This window comes from Perca flavescens, chromosome 15 (assembly GCF_004354835.1).
Source record: "Perca flavescens isolate YP-PL-M2 chromosome 15, PFLA_1.0, whole genome shotgun sequence".
Taxonomy (NCBI): domain Eukaryota; kingdom Metazoa; phylum Chordata; class Actinopteri; order Perciformes; family Percidae; genus Perca; species Perca flavescens.
Window position 1 is genome coordinate 1,867,994 of NC_041345.1, and position 12,542 is coordinate 1,880,535.

At 44.1% G+C, this 12,542-nt stretch overlaps 1 protein-coding gene across 4 annotated transcripts in view; it reads left to right on the forward strand.

The window, feature by feature from the left end:
- The window catches only part of prr36b (proline rich 36b), a 73,712-nt gene that overhangs the window by 40,854 nt on the left and 20,316 nt on the right, over positions 1 to 12,542 (forward strand). The gene's annotated exons all lie outside the window — the stretch shown is intronic.

Consider the following 12,542-nt stretch of genomic DNA (forward strand, 5'->3'; position numbering starts at 1 on the left):
AAAGTGTGAAATAACTGAAAACATGTCTTATATTTTAGATTCTTCAAAGTAGCCACCCTTTGCTTTTTTTGATAACTCTGCAAACCCTTGGTGTTCTCTCAATGAGCTTCATGAGGTAGTCACCTGAAATGGTTTTACCTTCACAGGTGTGCTTTGTCAGGGTTCATTAGTGGAATTATTTCCCTTATTAATAAAAAAGCAAAGGGTGGCTACTTTGAAGAATCTAAAATATAAGACATGTTTTCAGTTATTTCACACTTTTTTGTTAAGTACATAATTCCATATGTGTTCATTCATAGTTTTGATGCCTTCAGTGAGAATCTACAATGTAAATAGTCATGAAGATAAAAAGGAAACACATTGAATGAGAAGGTGTGTCCTAACTTTTGGCCTGTACTGTAGATGACAGCACTGATTGAGGTATGGAATAAACTTGCGTAACACACTAAAGCTAAAAGAAGCCATCGCAGGTATAATTTCTGCTATTCTTCTCTATTTAGTCATTGTCAATAGACTAACATGACATTCATACTGAGTTGCCAGCCACTTCCTTCCTCCTGACAGCAAGGCATTTCACACCAAAATCCCTTAGGTCACCCCCACACAGACACACACTCCACGATCCACGGGCAGCAGCTGGATTGTTGAGATTACACACAGATTACAGCTTTATACAATGGTTGATGTGCAAACGTCTAATTAGGAAGTGTTACACAAGGGCATGTTAGTAATCACCGCTGTAGCACAGAGCGCTCATTGTGGGACGATTATGAACTGTCGTGGTGATTTCATTCATAACTGCTGACGAACTTTACGTGTTCACCCAGTTCTCTGTGGAGCATGTAACACCGCTCACCACTTCTTTGACTCTAAAATGCCACACAGCAAAATCAGCAAACGCAAATCAACACTATTAAGAGTTAAAGTGATGGTTGGGAGTAATTTCACCATATTTTTGTTGTATCTCTTTTCGGTGTTGTAATTTGTAGACGGTCCCTAAGCGCTCGTCTTACTGCCGGTAGCAGCAGAGAGCAGAAGCCAGCAGGCAAGTGTTATTTAAATAAATTCCTGGTGTACTTACAAACTTTCCAATCCATTGTTTTATGAGTACTCAACCTATTTGTACTACTTGTAGAAGTTTGGTATGATTTTGGGCATTATTAGTAGCCACCCTTTGCTTTTTTTGATAACTCTGCAAACCCTTGGTGTTCTCTCAATGAGCTTCATGAGGTAGTCACCTGAAATGGTTTTACCTTCACAGGTGTGCCTTGTCAGGGTTAATTAGTGGAATTATTTCCCTTATTAATAAAAAAAGCAAAGGGTGGCTACTTTGAAGAATCTAAAATATAAGACATGTTTTCAGTTATTTCACACTTTTTTGTTAAGTACATAATTCCATATGTGTTCATTCATAGTTTTGATTCCTTCAGTGAGAATCTACAATGTAAATAGTCATGAAAATAAAAAGGAAACACATTGAATGAGAAGGTGTGTCCAAACTTTTGGCCTGTACTGTATGTGACAAATAAAGTATCTTTACCTTTACTTACAAAATGCTCAGTTTGATCCATTAGCGCCTGCACTAAGCTATTCAGCTGATAACGCTAACTCTCCCAATGTTAGACCCAGGTAAAAAAAGCTGCTGGGGGGGTGTTTGGCTCGAGGTCATGGTGCCCCAAGGACCCTAGGGTGAAATTACTCCGAACCATCACTTTAAGATCAGCACTCCCACACCACACTGACTACGTTTACATGTTTGACTAAGCTCTGTACATGGCTAATGAAAGTGAATATTCCACTAATATTCCACTTTTTTACATGCAGCCGTGCAAAAATAGGATATTTTTCCAAAGTTTTCCACCGGTGGTGGACTTGTTTGACAAACAAGTCCTCCTTCTTTCATTCCTTAAAACACCTGCTTGAAAACATTGCCTTTGCGATGTTTGGATATTTTCAAAAACCTGTTGATATGAAGTCTTTGATAATGTTTAAAAGTAGTAGTAGTAGTAGTAGTGTTTCTCCTTCTTTTGCAAATCTGCAAACTATTGGCTGGTTGGTTTGTGTACAGCAACCATAGCAACCCACAGAGCTGACCGTAAGCCGTCAACAGGCGAGAGACCTCAAACTGGTAGCCTGACCAGCCAGACCCACATCCAGATGTTGAGGTCTGGGAACTCACCATTGGTCAGGGCTCAATCCGAGGCGGCGGGATAAACTGTTGTCTTTCAAATTCCCTCTGCACGCGATAGGTTAGCGCTCCAACCAATCAGAGCAAAGCTAGCTGATAGGTTAAACTTTAAACTCCCAACACATCTTCCTTTTTTAAGAATGACTTCAGAGCCTTTTTTTGGTTCTTTTCTCAAAGAAAAGCTGAACTCCGAGTCTTCCAGAAGACCTCTGTTCACCAGCAGCCGCAGCAGCCATAAGCCCCGCCCACCCACTCTATACACGATGTGATTGGCCTGACTAGAGTTTGGTTTTTCCAGCTGGCAAACCAACGGAGAGTTGCTACACCGACCCTGGCTGCAAATTACATTTGCTGCCTCAAAGCTGCGTCTAGAGTTCTAGGCTAGTAATCTGTCACAAACAGCGGTAAAAACCCTGATTGAGACTCCCGAAACCCGAATAATACCATAGTATATCACATGTCTTAATCGGAAAACAGTATATTCAGAAAAAAAGCCTTATTCTGAATATATCAAACCCAAATATGCCGTTTACGTGACTTGTATCAAATCCGAAATATTTTCACATTCTCAATAATAGTGGACTATTATGTGCATGTAAACGTAGTCAGTGTTATTTTAACTGTTGGTATGTTTACATACTTTCTCTCTGTTTGTGTAGAATAATATAATACTGAGTACTCCAAACAAGATACCATGGAGCCACTGCGTGTCCTTGTCTAAGCACGGTGTGTTCCTGGGGGCATACGGGCCCTCTCAGACCAGACAGGCGAGACGTCATCGACTCTGACAACATAACAATTGACGACATCTACTCTGTATTCTGATTTATTACATTTCATTCTGTATTATAAAAAGCAGCTGTAGAGAGCTTTTCGTTAGGTCGTTGTCTGTACTATTCTGTAGTGCGGAGAAGGCCTCCTTGTCGGGTTCTCAAGTAAAATAATATAATTTCAGTGGTCTTGTCTATCATTTGATAATGAAATTATTCAAACAGTATTTTAACACTGTGATAGAGTAATGTAATAGACACTTATCACCCTGTGATACACCTTGAACTGTATGAGTCCAAGTCGTGCACAAAATTAGCTTGTATGGGTCCTATCAATAGCCTCTTTTCACCCCTCATCAGTAAAGCCGATGCCCAGCTCGTGCTCCCACATGCAGCCCTCGTTTTACTCGTAGTACACTAGTCAAGGGACTCGCCGGGCGTTTCAGTAAAACCACTAATGAGCTCATTTGTCAAAAGACTGAGCTGAAATCTAGCTGAGGCTAACGCTGTAATCAGGTTAAGATCGGATTGTTGGTGTGTAGCTAAGTTCACTTTTGATGCAGTATTTTGTGTAGTTAGCGCATGAGTCAGTAAAATGTGTTACGCAGATGCCCGGAGAAGGATTTATCTGCAGTAGACCTAGATATGAATCCCCCACGAGAGAGGTATAACCGTTACTGACGATAGGCTCCTCTGACAGCACCACGTACCCTTGCAGGCGTACTTTGTTAAGTGTGTGTGTGTGCACGAATGCATTTGTGTATTTGATGTGCTTCGACAGGGCCATAAATTCCTGCTTTAATTAGATTTTGCCCTTTTTCAACCTCACTCAGTCCTTTATTCAGGCCTGCTATCAGCAGAGTGGTACAGAGGTAGAGGAACATTAATTGCCGCATCAGACGCACCCTGCTTCCGCTGATTCTGACACACACACACACACACACCTCGATTTAATTTACTCAGTGTTATTCTTAAGGCTGAGTAGATTTATTTCCATCTGCAGCAGATTCCAGTAACCAGCCAAAAGAGCAGAGAAAAGGCGGGTTCACTAAATGACAGCAATCTAATTTAAGGCCACTCCCAAGTGTTTTTTTCCTCCTGTTCAGCTGGAGGTTTTAGCGATATTAAATTAGGTTTTTTAGTCGTTGATGCAAAAATGACTCGGTGAACAATGACGAAGCCAGTGACTCTTTATTATGGCTCGTTCTTTGGCTGGCTGTTTTTGTGACGTAATGCACAGCTAATGCTGACTTTACACCAAACGACTTTTCAAGCGGTTTAGTTTAGTTTATTTATTCACAGTACCACTTCAAACATTACAATAATACAGTTGGGGTATGAGATCAATTGGGTAGAGTGAATGGGTCCCCCAAAGAAGCTAGAAAGGCTTATAGGTGGGGGCCCATGATTCATGAAAGGGTAGTGGGACAGACTATAGAATACACAGCTACCACCTGGAACCAGATGAGTAAATGCACCCAAAAAGCGCACCAGTACATACACAACATATCATACACATACAATCATACACATACATCCCAGTAGTCCATGAAAGAACAGTTTGATATCAGATATAGGTTAATAAGAAATGTTTTTTTAGTTGTCTTTTGAAGTTGGAGAAAGAAGGCAGCTCCTTGAGGCCTTCATCAGTCCCGTTCCAGTCGCAGACACATTTCCAACATGGGAATGTAATCCTGAGAGTCTTGCTAGAGTTGTGGCGCGCTCCGGTCATCTCAATCGTTCGGTGTAAGGTGGTCATTAAACTCAGTCCCAGCTGTCTTAAAGTCAGTCTTTTTTTCCCGTCTTGACATTCCTACAAAATCAAACGTGTACTTTTAGTCATACGCTTTTAGTTGTAGGAAAGGCAGCTGTCACCTTTCACACAGTGCACTTTACCTGCCTACGAAAACAGCAATGGGTCAGTGAGCATGTCGAACTGTGTAGTGAAGTGTGTGTATAGCTGTGTATACGTGTAGAACAGGAGCGTGTGTGTGTGTGTGTGTGTGTGTGTGTGTGTGTGTGTGTGTGTGTGTGTGTGTGTGTGTGTGTGTGTGTGTGTGTGTGTGTGTGTGTCTGCTGTTTGAAGCTGATTGCCCACAGCATGCCACTGGCGACGGGGACCATTTGAGCTTGATTAGTGTGCAAATGGAGAAAGTAGAACTCATTATGGGCTGTTTGAACATCATGTCTATTTGTGTTGGGATGTCAGCTTGTGTCCATGAATAATATTTACCCATTTCTGGGCTTTCTTGGGCAGCTGCAAAGACGATTTGTGTCTGGAGATGCTTTGATGATTTGGGACCGGTATGCAGCATTCAAACAGTAACATTCGCTGTAGATGCTTCAGTGAAACGTAACTGTAAATGTAAGCATCCTTAGTTGGTGCAGCAGCATGTAATTAGGATGCAGAGCATGTGTTCGTTTGCCGGTACATTTCTCAGCGTGATGTGGAGGTAAAGTGGGGGGAGGGAGGCAGACTTGTCGAGCACGTGGTGAGTGTGCGCACGTGCCGCTGAGCTGCTTTCTCCTGCCTGCCTCGCCGTCTGCGGATGCAGCAAAGTGAAGTGAAACAAAAATGGTGGCAGTGGAGTATGGAAGCTACATGGCTGAATAAGGCATGTGTCCCCGCTGAGCTGCCATCACTGCTGCCAGAGATGCATACAGAGTGAGAGGGCTGTGTGCATGCAGAGAGCGCAAGCTGATTGCGTGTGCGTGTGTGTGTGTGTGTGTGTGTGTGTGTGTGTGTGTGTGTGTGTGTGTGTGTGTGTGTGTGTGTGTGTGTGTGTGTGTGTGTACCTGTTTTACTATATTTGTGGGGTCCAAAAACCGGAGAATAGAGTATACTTGTGGGGTCTGCACAGCCTTGTGGGGATAAAAATGCTGGACCCCACGAGTTTAAAGGTCTGTTTGAGGGTTAAGACTTGGTTTTAGGATTAGGGATAGAATTAGGTTATGGTTAGGGTGAGGGTAAGGGTTAAGGTTAGGCATTTAGTTGTGATGGTTAAGGTTAGGGTAAGGGTTAAGGTTAGGCATTTAGTTGTGATGGTTAAGGTTAGGGTAAGGGGCTAGGGAACTCATTATGTCAATGATATGTCCCCACAAAGATTGGGATACAGACTTGTGTGTGTGTGTGTGTGTGTGTGTGTGTGTGTGTGTGTGTGTGTGTGTGTGTGTGTGTGTGTGTGTGTCGAGGGCTTCCCTGTGAAGGGCTGGGTATCGCCAATGATTTCTTGATTCGATTCCGATTCACGAGGTTAAGCATTTCTGATTCGATATCAATTATGTTAGGGTTAGAAATTTCAGTTACAATACCAATTTTGCTTGGATATGAAGGAGTTTCTCTGAGAATGTATGCTGTAAATTATAAATTTAAAAGGCGGGTCAATTCACCACCTCTATGGTGAAAAGGCATATATTAAAAGATCGTTTTCGGGATTTTTTTTTTTTAAACAAACAAATATGAATTTTGATTGGAGAATTGATTATTTCAACCCAGCCCTGTCTCTGTGTGAAGACGAGAGAAATATTGCCCTGTAGGGGATTAGAGGGCAGAGGAAGGGTATCGAGTCCTTTTATTGTACCACCGAAGGTGGAGGAGAGAGGATGAGCTCGTTATCGGGCGATCAGGTGCGCACACACACACACACACACACACACACACACCCCAGCCAGCCTCCCTGGTTCCCACATTAGTCACGCTGTTTTCCTCAGGGATGATATATCTTTTTAATGCCGTGGATTGAATGCAACCCTCCTCATGATCTAACAAATTACTGCTGATGTAATAGTCCAGCGCTGTGTGTGTGTGTGTGTGTGTGTGTGTGTGTGTGTGTGTGTGTGTGTGTGTGTGTGTGTGTGTGTGTGTGCGCAGTAACAAATTACTGCTGATGTAATAGTCCAGCGCTGTGTGTGTGTGTGTGTGTGTGCGTGTGTGTGTGTGTGTGTGTGTGTGCACGCGCAGTAACAAATTACTGCTGATGTAATAGTCCAGCGCTGTGTGTGTGTGTGTGTGTGTGTGTGTGTGTGTGTGCACGCGCAGTAACAAATTACTGCTGATGTAATAGTCCAGCGCTGTGTGCGTGAGTTTGTGTGTGCATGTGTGCGTGTGTGTTTGTGTGTGTGTGTTTGTGCGTGTGTGTGCCTGTGTGCGTGTGTTTGTGCGTGTGTGTGCCTGTGTGTGTGTGTGTGTGTGCGTGTGTGTGCCTGCGTGTGTGTTTGTGCATGTGTGTGTGTGCGTGCGTGCGTTTGTGCGTTTGTGTGTGCGTGTGTGTGTTTGTGCGTGTGTGTGTGTGCCAGCGTTTGTGTGTGCGTTTGTGCGTGCGTGCGTTTGTGCATGTGTGTGTTTGTTTGTTTGTGCATGTGTGTGTTTGTGCATGTGTGTGTGTGCGTGTGTGTGTGTGTGTGTGTGTTTGTTTGTGCATGTGTGTGTTTATGCATGTGTGTTTGTGCATGTGTGTGTGTGTGTGTGTGTGTGTGTGTGTGTGTGTGTGTGTGTGTGTGTGTGTGTGTGTGCGTGTGTGCATGCGTGCGTGTGTGTGTGTGTGTGTGTGTGTGTGTGTGTGCGTGACACTGTTCTTACGGTCCAGCACGAAGCAGACGAGATGTTGTTCAGGCTGTAAATCGCCCTCCGTCCCGCCCTGGGTGTGGCAGGCGACTTTGATGCAGTCTTCCACTGCCAGGATTTTATAATGGTGCCGCCACAGAGCCAATTACCAAATGGATTTAGCGAGAATGAGTCGAAAAAGAAAGGGAAGGAAAGATGGACAGAAGGAGGCGCATCTGTTTGAGTGTGAGACAAAGGTTTGAGTCAAAGGTTATGTTCTGCAGAAATGTTTTTCTGTACCAGACCCACATATCAGCTGTTCTATTATCAAACATAAGCTGAACATATGAAAAATACACCCCTGTTGAACATGCCCTATTTTAATTATCTCAACTCTTCCTTCTTTAACTAATTTACTTCATTTTACAGCATGAGTGAATACATCCATGCTAAAGTGGACTAAAAAGAGGAAATTGATCTTAATGCCTTAATTAAAAAAAATAGGAAAAATTCCAACCTTTAAGGACACCATTTTTCTTTGTGAATTAATAATGTATCGTAAATAAATAAATAAATAAATGTTCTTCCTTAAAATAGAGGGGGCATAAGTCAGTCCACCCCTGTGTTAGATTCCCATAGAGGCAGGTTTTAAAGGCCAGTTATTCCATGGATCCAGGATACTATGCATCCTGATAAAGTTCCCTTGGCCCCCCCACATCATCCCATACCCTTCACCATACCCCCCCCATCATCACATACCCTTCACCATACCCCCCCATCATCACATACCCTTCACCATACCCCCCCATCATCACATACCCTTCACCATACCCCCATCATCATCATACCCTTCACCATACCCCCATCATCACATACCCTTCACCATACCCCCCCACATCATCACATACCCTTCACCATACCCCCCATCATCACATACCCTTCACCATACCCCCCCATCATCACATACCCTTCACCATACCCCCCATCATCACATACCCTTCACCATACCCCCATCATCACATACCCTTCACCATACCCCCATCATCATCACATACCCTTCACCATACCCCCATCATCACATACCCTTCACCATACCCCCACATCATCACATACCCTTCACCATACCCCCACATCATCACATACCCTTCACCATACCCCCACATCATCACATACCCTTCACCATACCCCCACATCATCACATACCCTTCACCATACCCCCACATCATCACATACCCCCCCCATCATCACCCCCACCATACCCCCATCATCACATACCCTTCACCATACCCCCCCATCATCACATACCCTTCACCATACCCTCCATCATCACATACCCTTCACCTTATACCCCCATCATCACATACCCTTCACCATACCCCCACATCATCACATACCCTTCACCATACCCCCACATCATCACATACCCTTCACCATACCCCCACATCATCACATACCCTTCACCATACCCCCACATCATCACATACCCTTCACCATACCCCCACATCATCACATACCCTTCACCATACCCCCCCATCATCACATACCCTTCACCATACCCCCATCATCACATACCCTTCACCATACCCCCACATCATCACATACCCTTCACCATACCCCCACATCATCACATACCCTTCACCATACCCCCACATCATCACATACCCTTCACCATACCCCCACATCATCACATACCCTTCACCATACCCCCACATCATCACATACCCTTCACCATACCCCCACATCATCACATACCCTTCACCATACCCCCACATCATCACATACCCTTCACCATACCCCCACATCATCACATACCCTTCACCATACCCCCACATCATCACATACCCTTCACCATACCCCCACATCATCACATACCCTTCACCATACCCCCACATCATCACATACCCTTCACCATACCCCCCATCATCACATCCCTTCACCATACCCCCACATCATCACATACCCTTCACCATACCCCCCCATCACATATCCCCCCTTCACCATCACCATACCCCCTAAATCATCACATACCCTTCACCATACCCCCAAATCATCACATACCCTTCACCATACCCCCACATCATCACATACCCTTCACCATACCCCCAAATCATCACATACCCTTCACCATACCCCCTAAATCATCACATACCCTTCACCATACCCCCAAATCATCACATACCCTTCACCATACCCCCACATCATCACATACCCTTCACCATACCCCCACATCATCACATACCCTTCACCATACCCCCACATCATCACATACCCTTCACCATACCCCCACATCATCACATACCCTTCACCATACCCCCACATCATCACATACCCTTCACCATACCCCCACATCATCACATACCCTTCACCATACCCCCACATCATCACATACCCTTCACCATACCCCCACATCATCACATACCCTTCACCATACCCCCACATCATCACATACCCTTTACCATACCCCCATCATCACATACCCTTCACCATACCCCCACATCATCACATACCCATCACATACCCTTCACCATACCCCCTAAATCATCACATACCCTTCACCATACCCCCTAAATCATCACATACCCTTCACCATACCCCCTAAATCATCAAATACCCTTCACCATACCCCCACATCATCAAATACCTTTCACCATACCCCCACATCATCACATACCCTTCACCATACCCCCTAAATCATCACATACCCTTCACCATACCCCTAAATCATCACATACCCTTCACCATACCCCCACATCATCACATACCCTTCACCATACCCCCACATCATCACATACCCTTCACCATACCCCCACATCATCACATACCCTTCACCATACCCCCCACATCATCACATACCCTTCACCATACCCCCACATCATCACATACCCTTCACCATACCCCCACATCATCACATACCCTTCACCATACCCCCACATCATCACATACCCTTCACCATACCCCCACATCATCACATACCCTTCACCATACCCCCACATCATCACATACCCTTCACCATACCCCCACATCATCACATACCCTTCACCATACCCCCACATCATCACATACCCTTCACCATACCCCCACATCATCACATACCCTTCACCATACCCCCCCATCATCACATACCCTTCACCATACCCCCACATCATCACATACCCTTCACCATACCCCCACATCATCACATACCCTTCACCATACCCCCTAAATCATCACATACCCTTCACCATACCCCCTAAATCATCACATACCCTTCACCATACCCCCACATCATCACATACCCTTCACCATACCCCCACATCATCACATACCCTTCACCATACCCCCCACATTATCACATACCCTTCTCCATACCTACAGACTGGCATGGTTTTATTTCAGTTAGCCTAATAGCTGGTTTGATTTGCATTGAGAGATTGTTTCCTCTGTGACAGTAAACTGAACATCTTTGAGTTGTGGACAAAACAAGACCTTTTGGGCTTTTTGGGAAACACTGATCCACATTTTTCACCATTTTCTGACATTTTAAAGACAAAATAACTAATCGATTAATCGAAAAAATTATCCACAGATTAATCAACCGTGAAAATAATCGTTAGAAATGTGAGTTGCTGTTCTGCCTTAATCGGTTAGTTAGTTTGTGGTTTGTGGTTTGTTTTGAAAATGTAAACCATGTAAACCTATTCTGGTACATCCTCTAAATACAGTTATGAACCTGAAAATGAGCATAATATGCAAACTTTAAATGGTGAGTTTGGATTCACCAAAGTCCCAGCAATCCTGTGTTCTAAGAGGTAAAATCACTGTTTTTGTCAAAGGAGTAAAGAGCTGTCTGACAGCAAGGTAAAGCGCTGGAAATATTCTAAATATAGCGTACACTTAAACTGATTTATTTATTTATTTTTTTAGGTTTCTAAAATAAGTTCAGCTGGTGCTTAATTAACACAGCATCCTCTTTAATTTGCTGCTTGTCTGGAGAGGAGAGGAGAGGAGGGGAGGGCCTTCCACCATGGTTTGTCTCCTTTTGCTGCAGGGAAGATGTCTGCCTGCCTGCATGCTTGCTTAGCTCCTGCTTACTCATTTGCTCCTTTCATGGTGCATCTCATTATTTAAATCGTCGCCTGCTTGACTCTTGTCGTATCGCAAACAAAGCAGCACCAGCAGGCAACTGGCAGTCTGCAATCCTTCCCTGGCTCCAGTGATTGAAGAAATGTGTAGTTGCAATAAAGCTAGAATGTTATTAATGATCCTCAGGCGACCGAAAACCAAGTAAAGTATTTTTCCGTGTGTCGACTTGTGCGCCTTGAGCGACTAACCATCATCAGATTTTTCAGCTCCGGTGCATTTCTGGGCCTTCCGTCCAAACATTTGCTTTAACCCCGATTCTTGGTGTTGTTTCTCTCAGCGGGGCCTGTGGTGAAAATATGAACAATGAACACAGCTCACAGCCACAAGCTGCCCATTGAGTAAAAAACAGCATCGTTTAAAGACTACAACATCTCGTACGGGCTTCCACGCCATTCAGCCCGACAATGAGCTTAATTACAGAATGAATGGAAGCTTAAAACAATCCAAGCATCAATGCGTCACTGTGTTCAGCCTTCTGTCACCATGGCCAAGCGTTGTTAAACAATTTCTGATCTGACAACACAAGACTAGACTTATTTCACTGCGGCCTGGTCTCTTAAATCCTGTAATAGGTTTTCGTCTGCGCAAGACTGCCTTCTTTGATAACTAAGAAGAGGACATTGATATAGGATAATGTGTAATCGGATGGACATTATCTGCCCGCTCTGTCCGATCTCTTTGGTTTCTATCTCTCCATCTTCCCTCTTTCTTCATTTCTCAGTGGCCTGGTTCATTTCCAGCCCTCTCTAAAGTAGTCCTGCCTTTTTTGGATTATCCATCTTCCTTTAATTTATTATATTCTTCTCAGCAGACTTCATCTCTAATGCCCGGCTTCTGTATCTTTTCATTCTCCCCATTCTCCTTTCCCTGTAATCCTTTTCTCATCTTTTACTCGCCACTTCAGGCGCCACAGACTTAA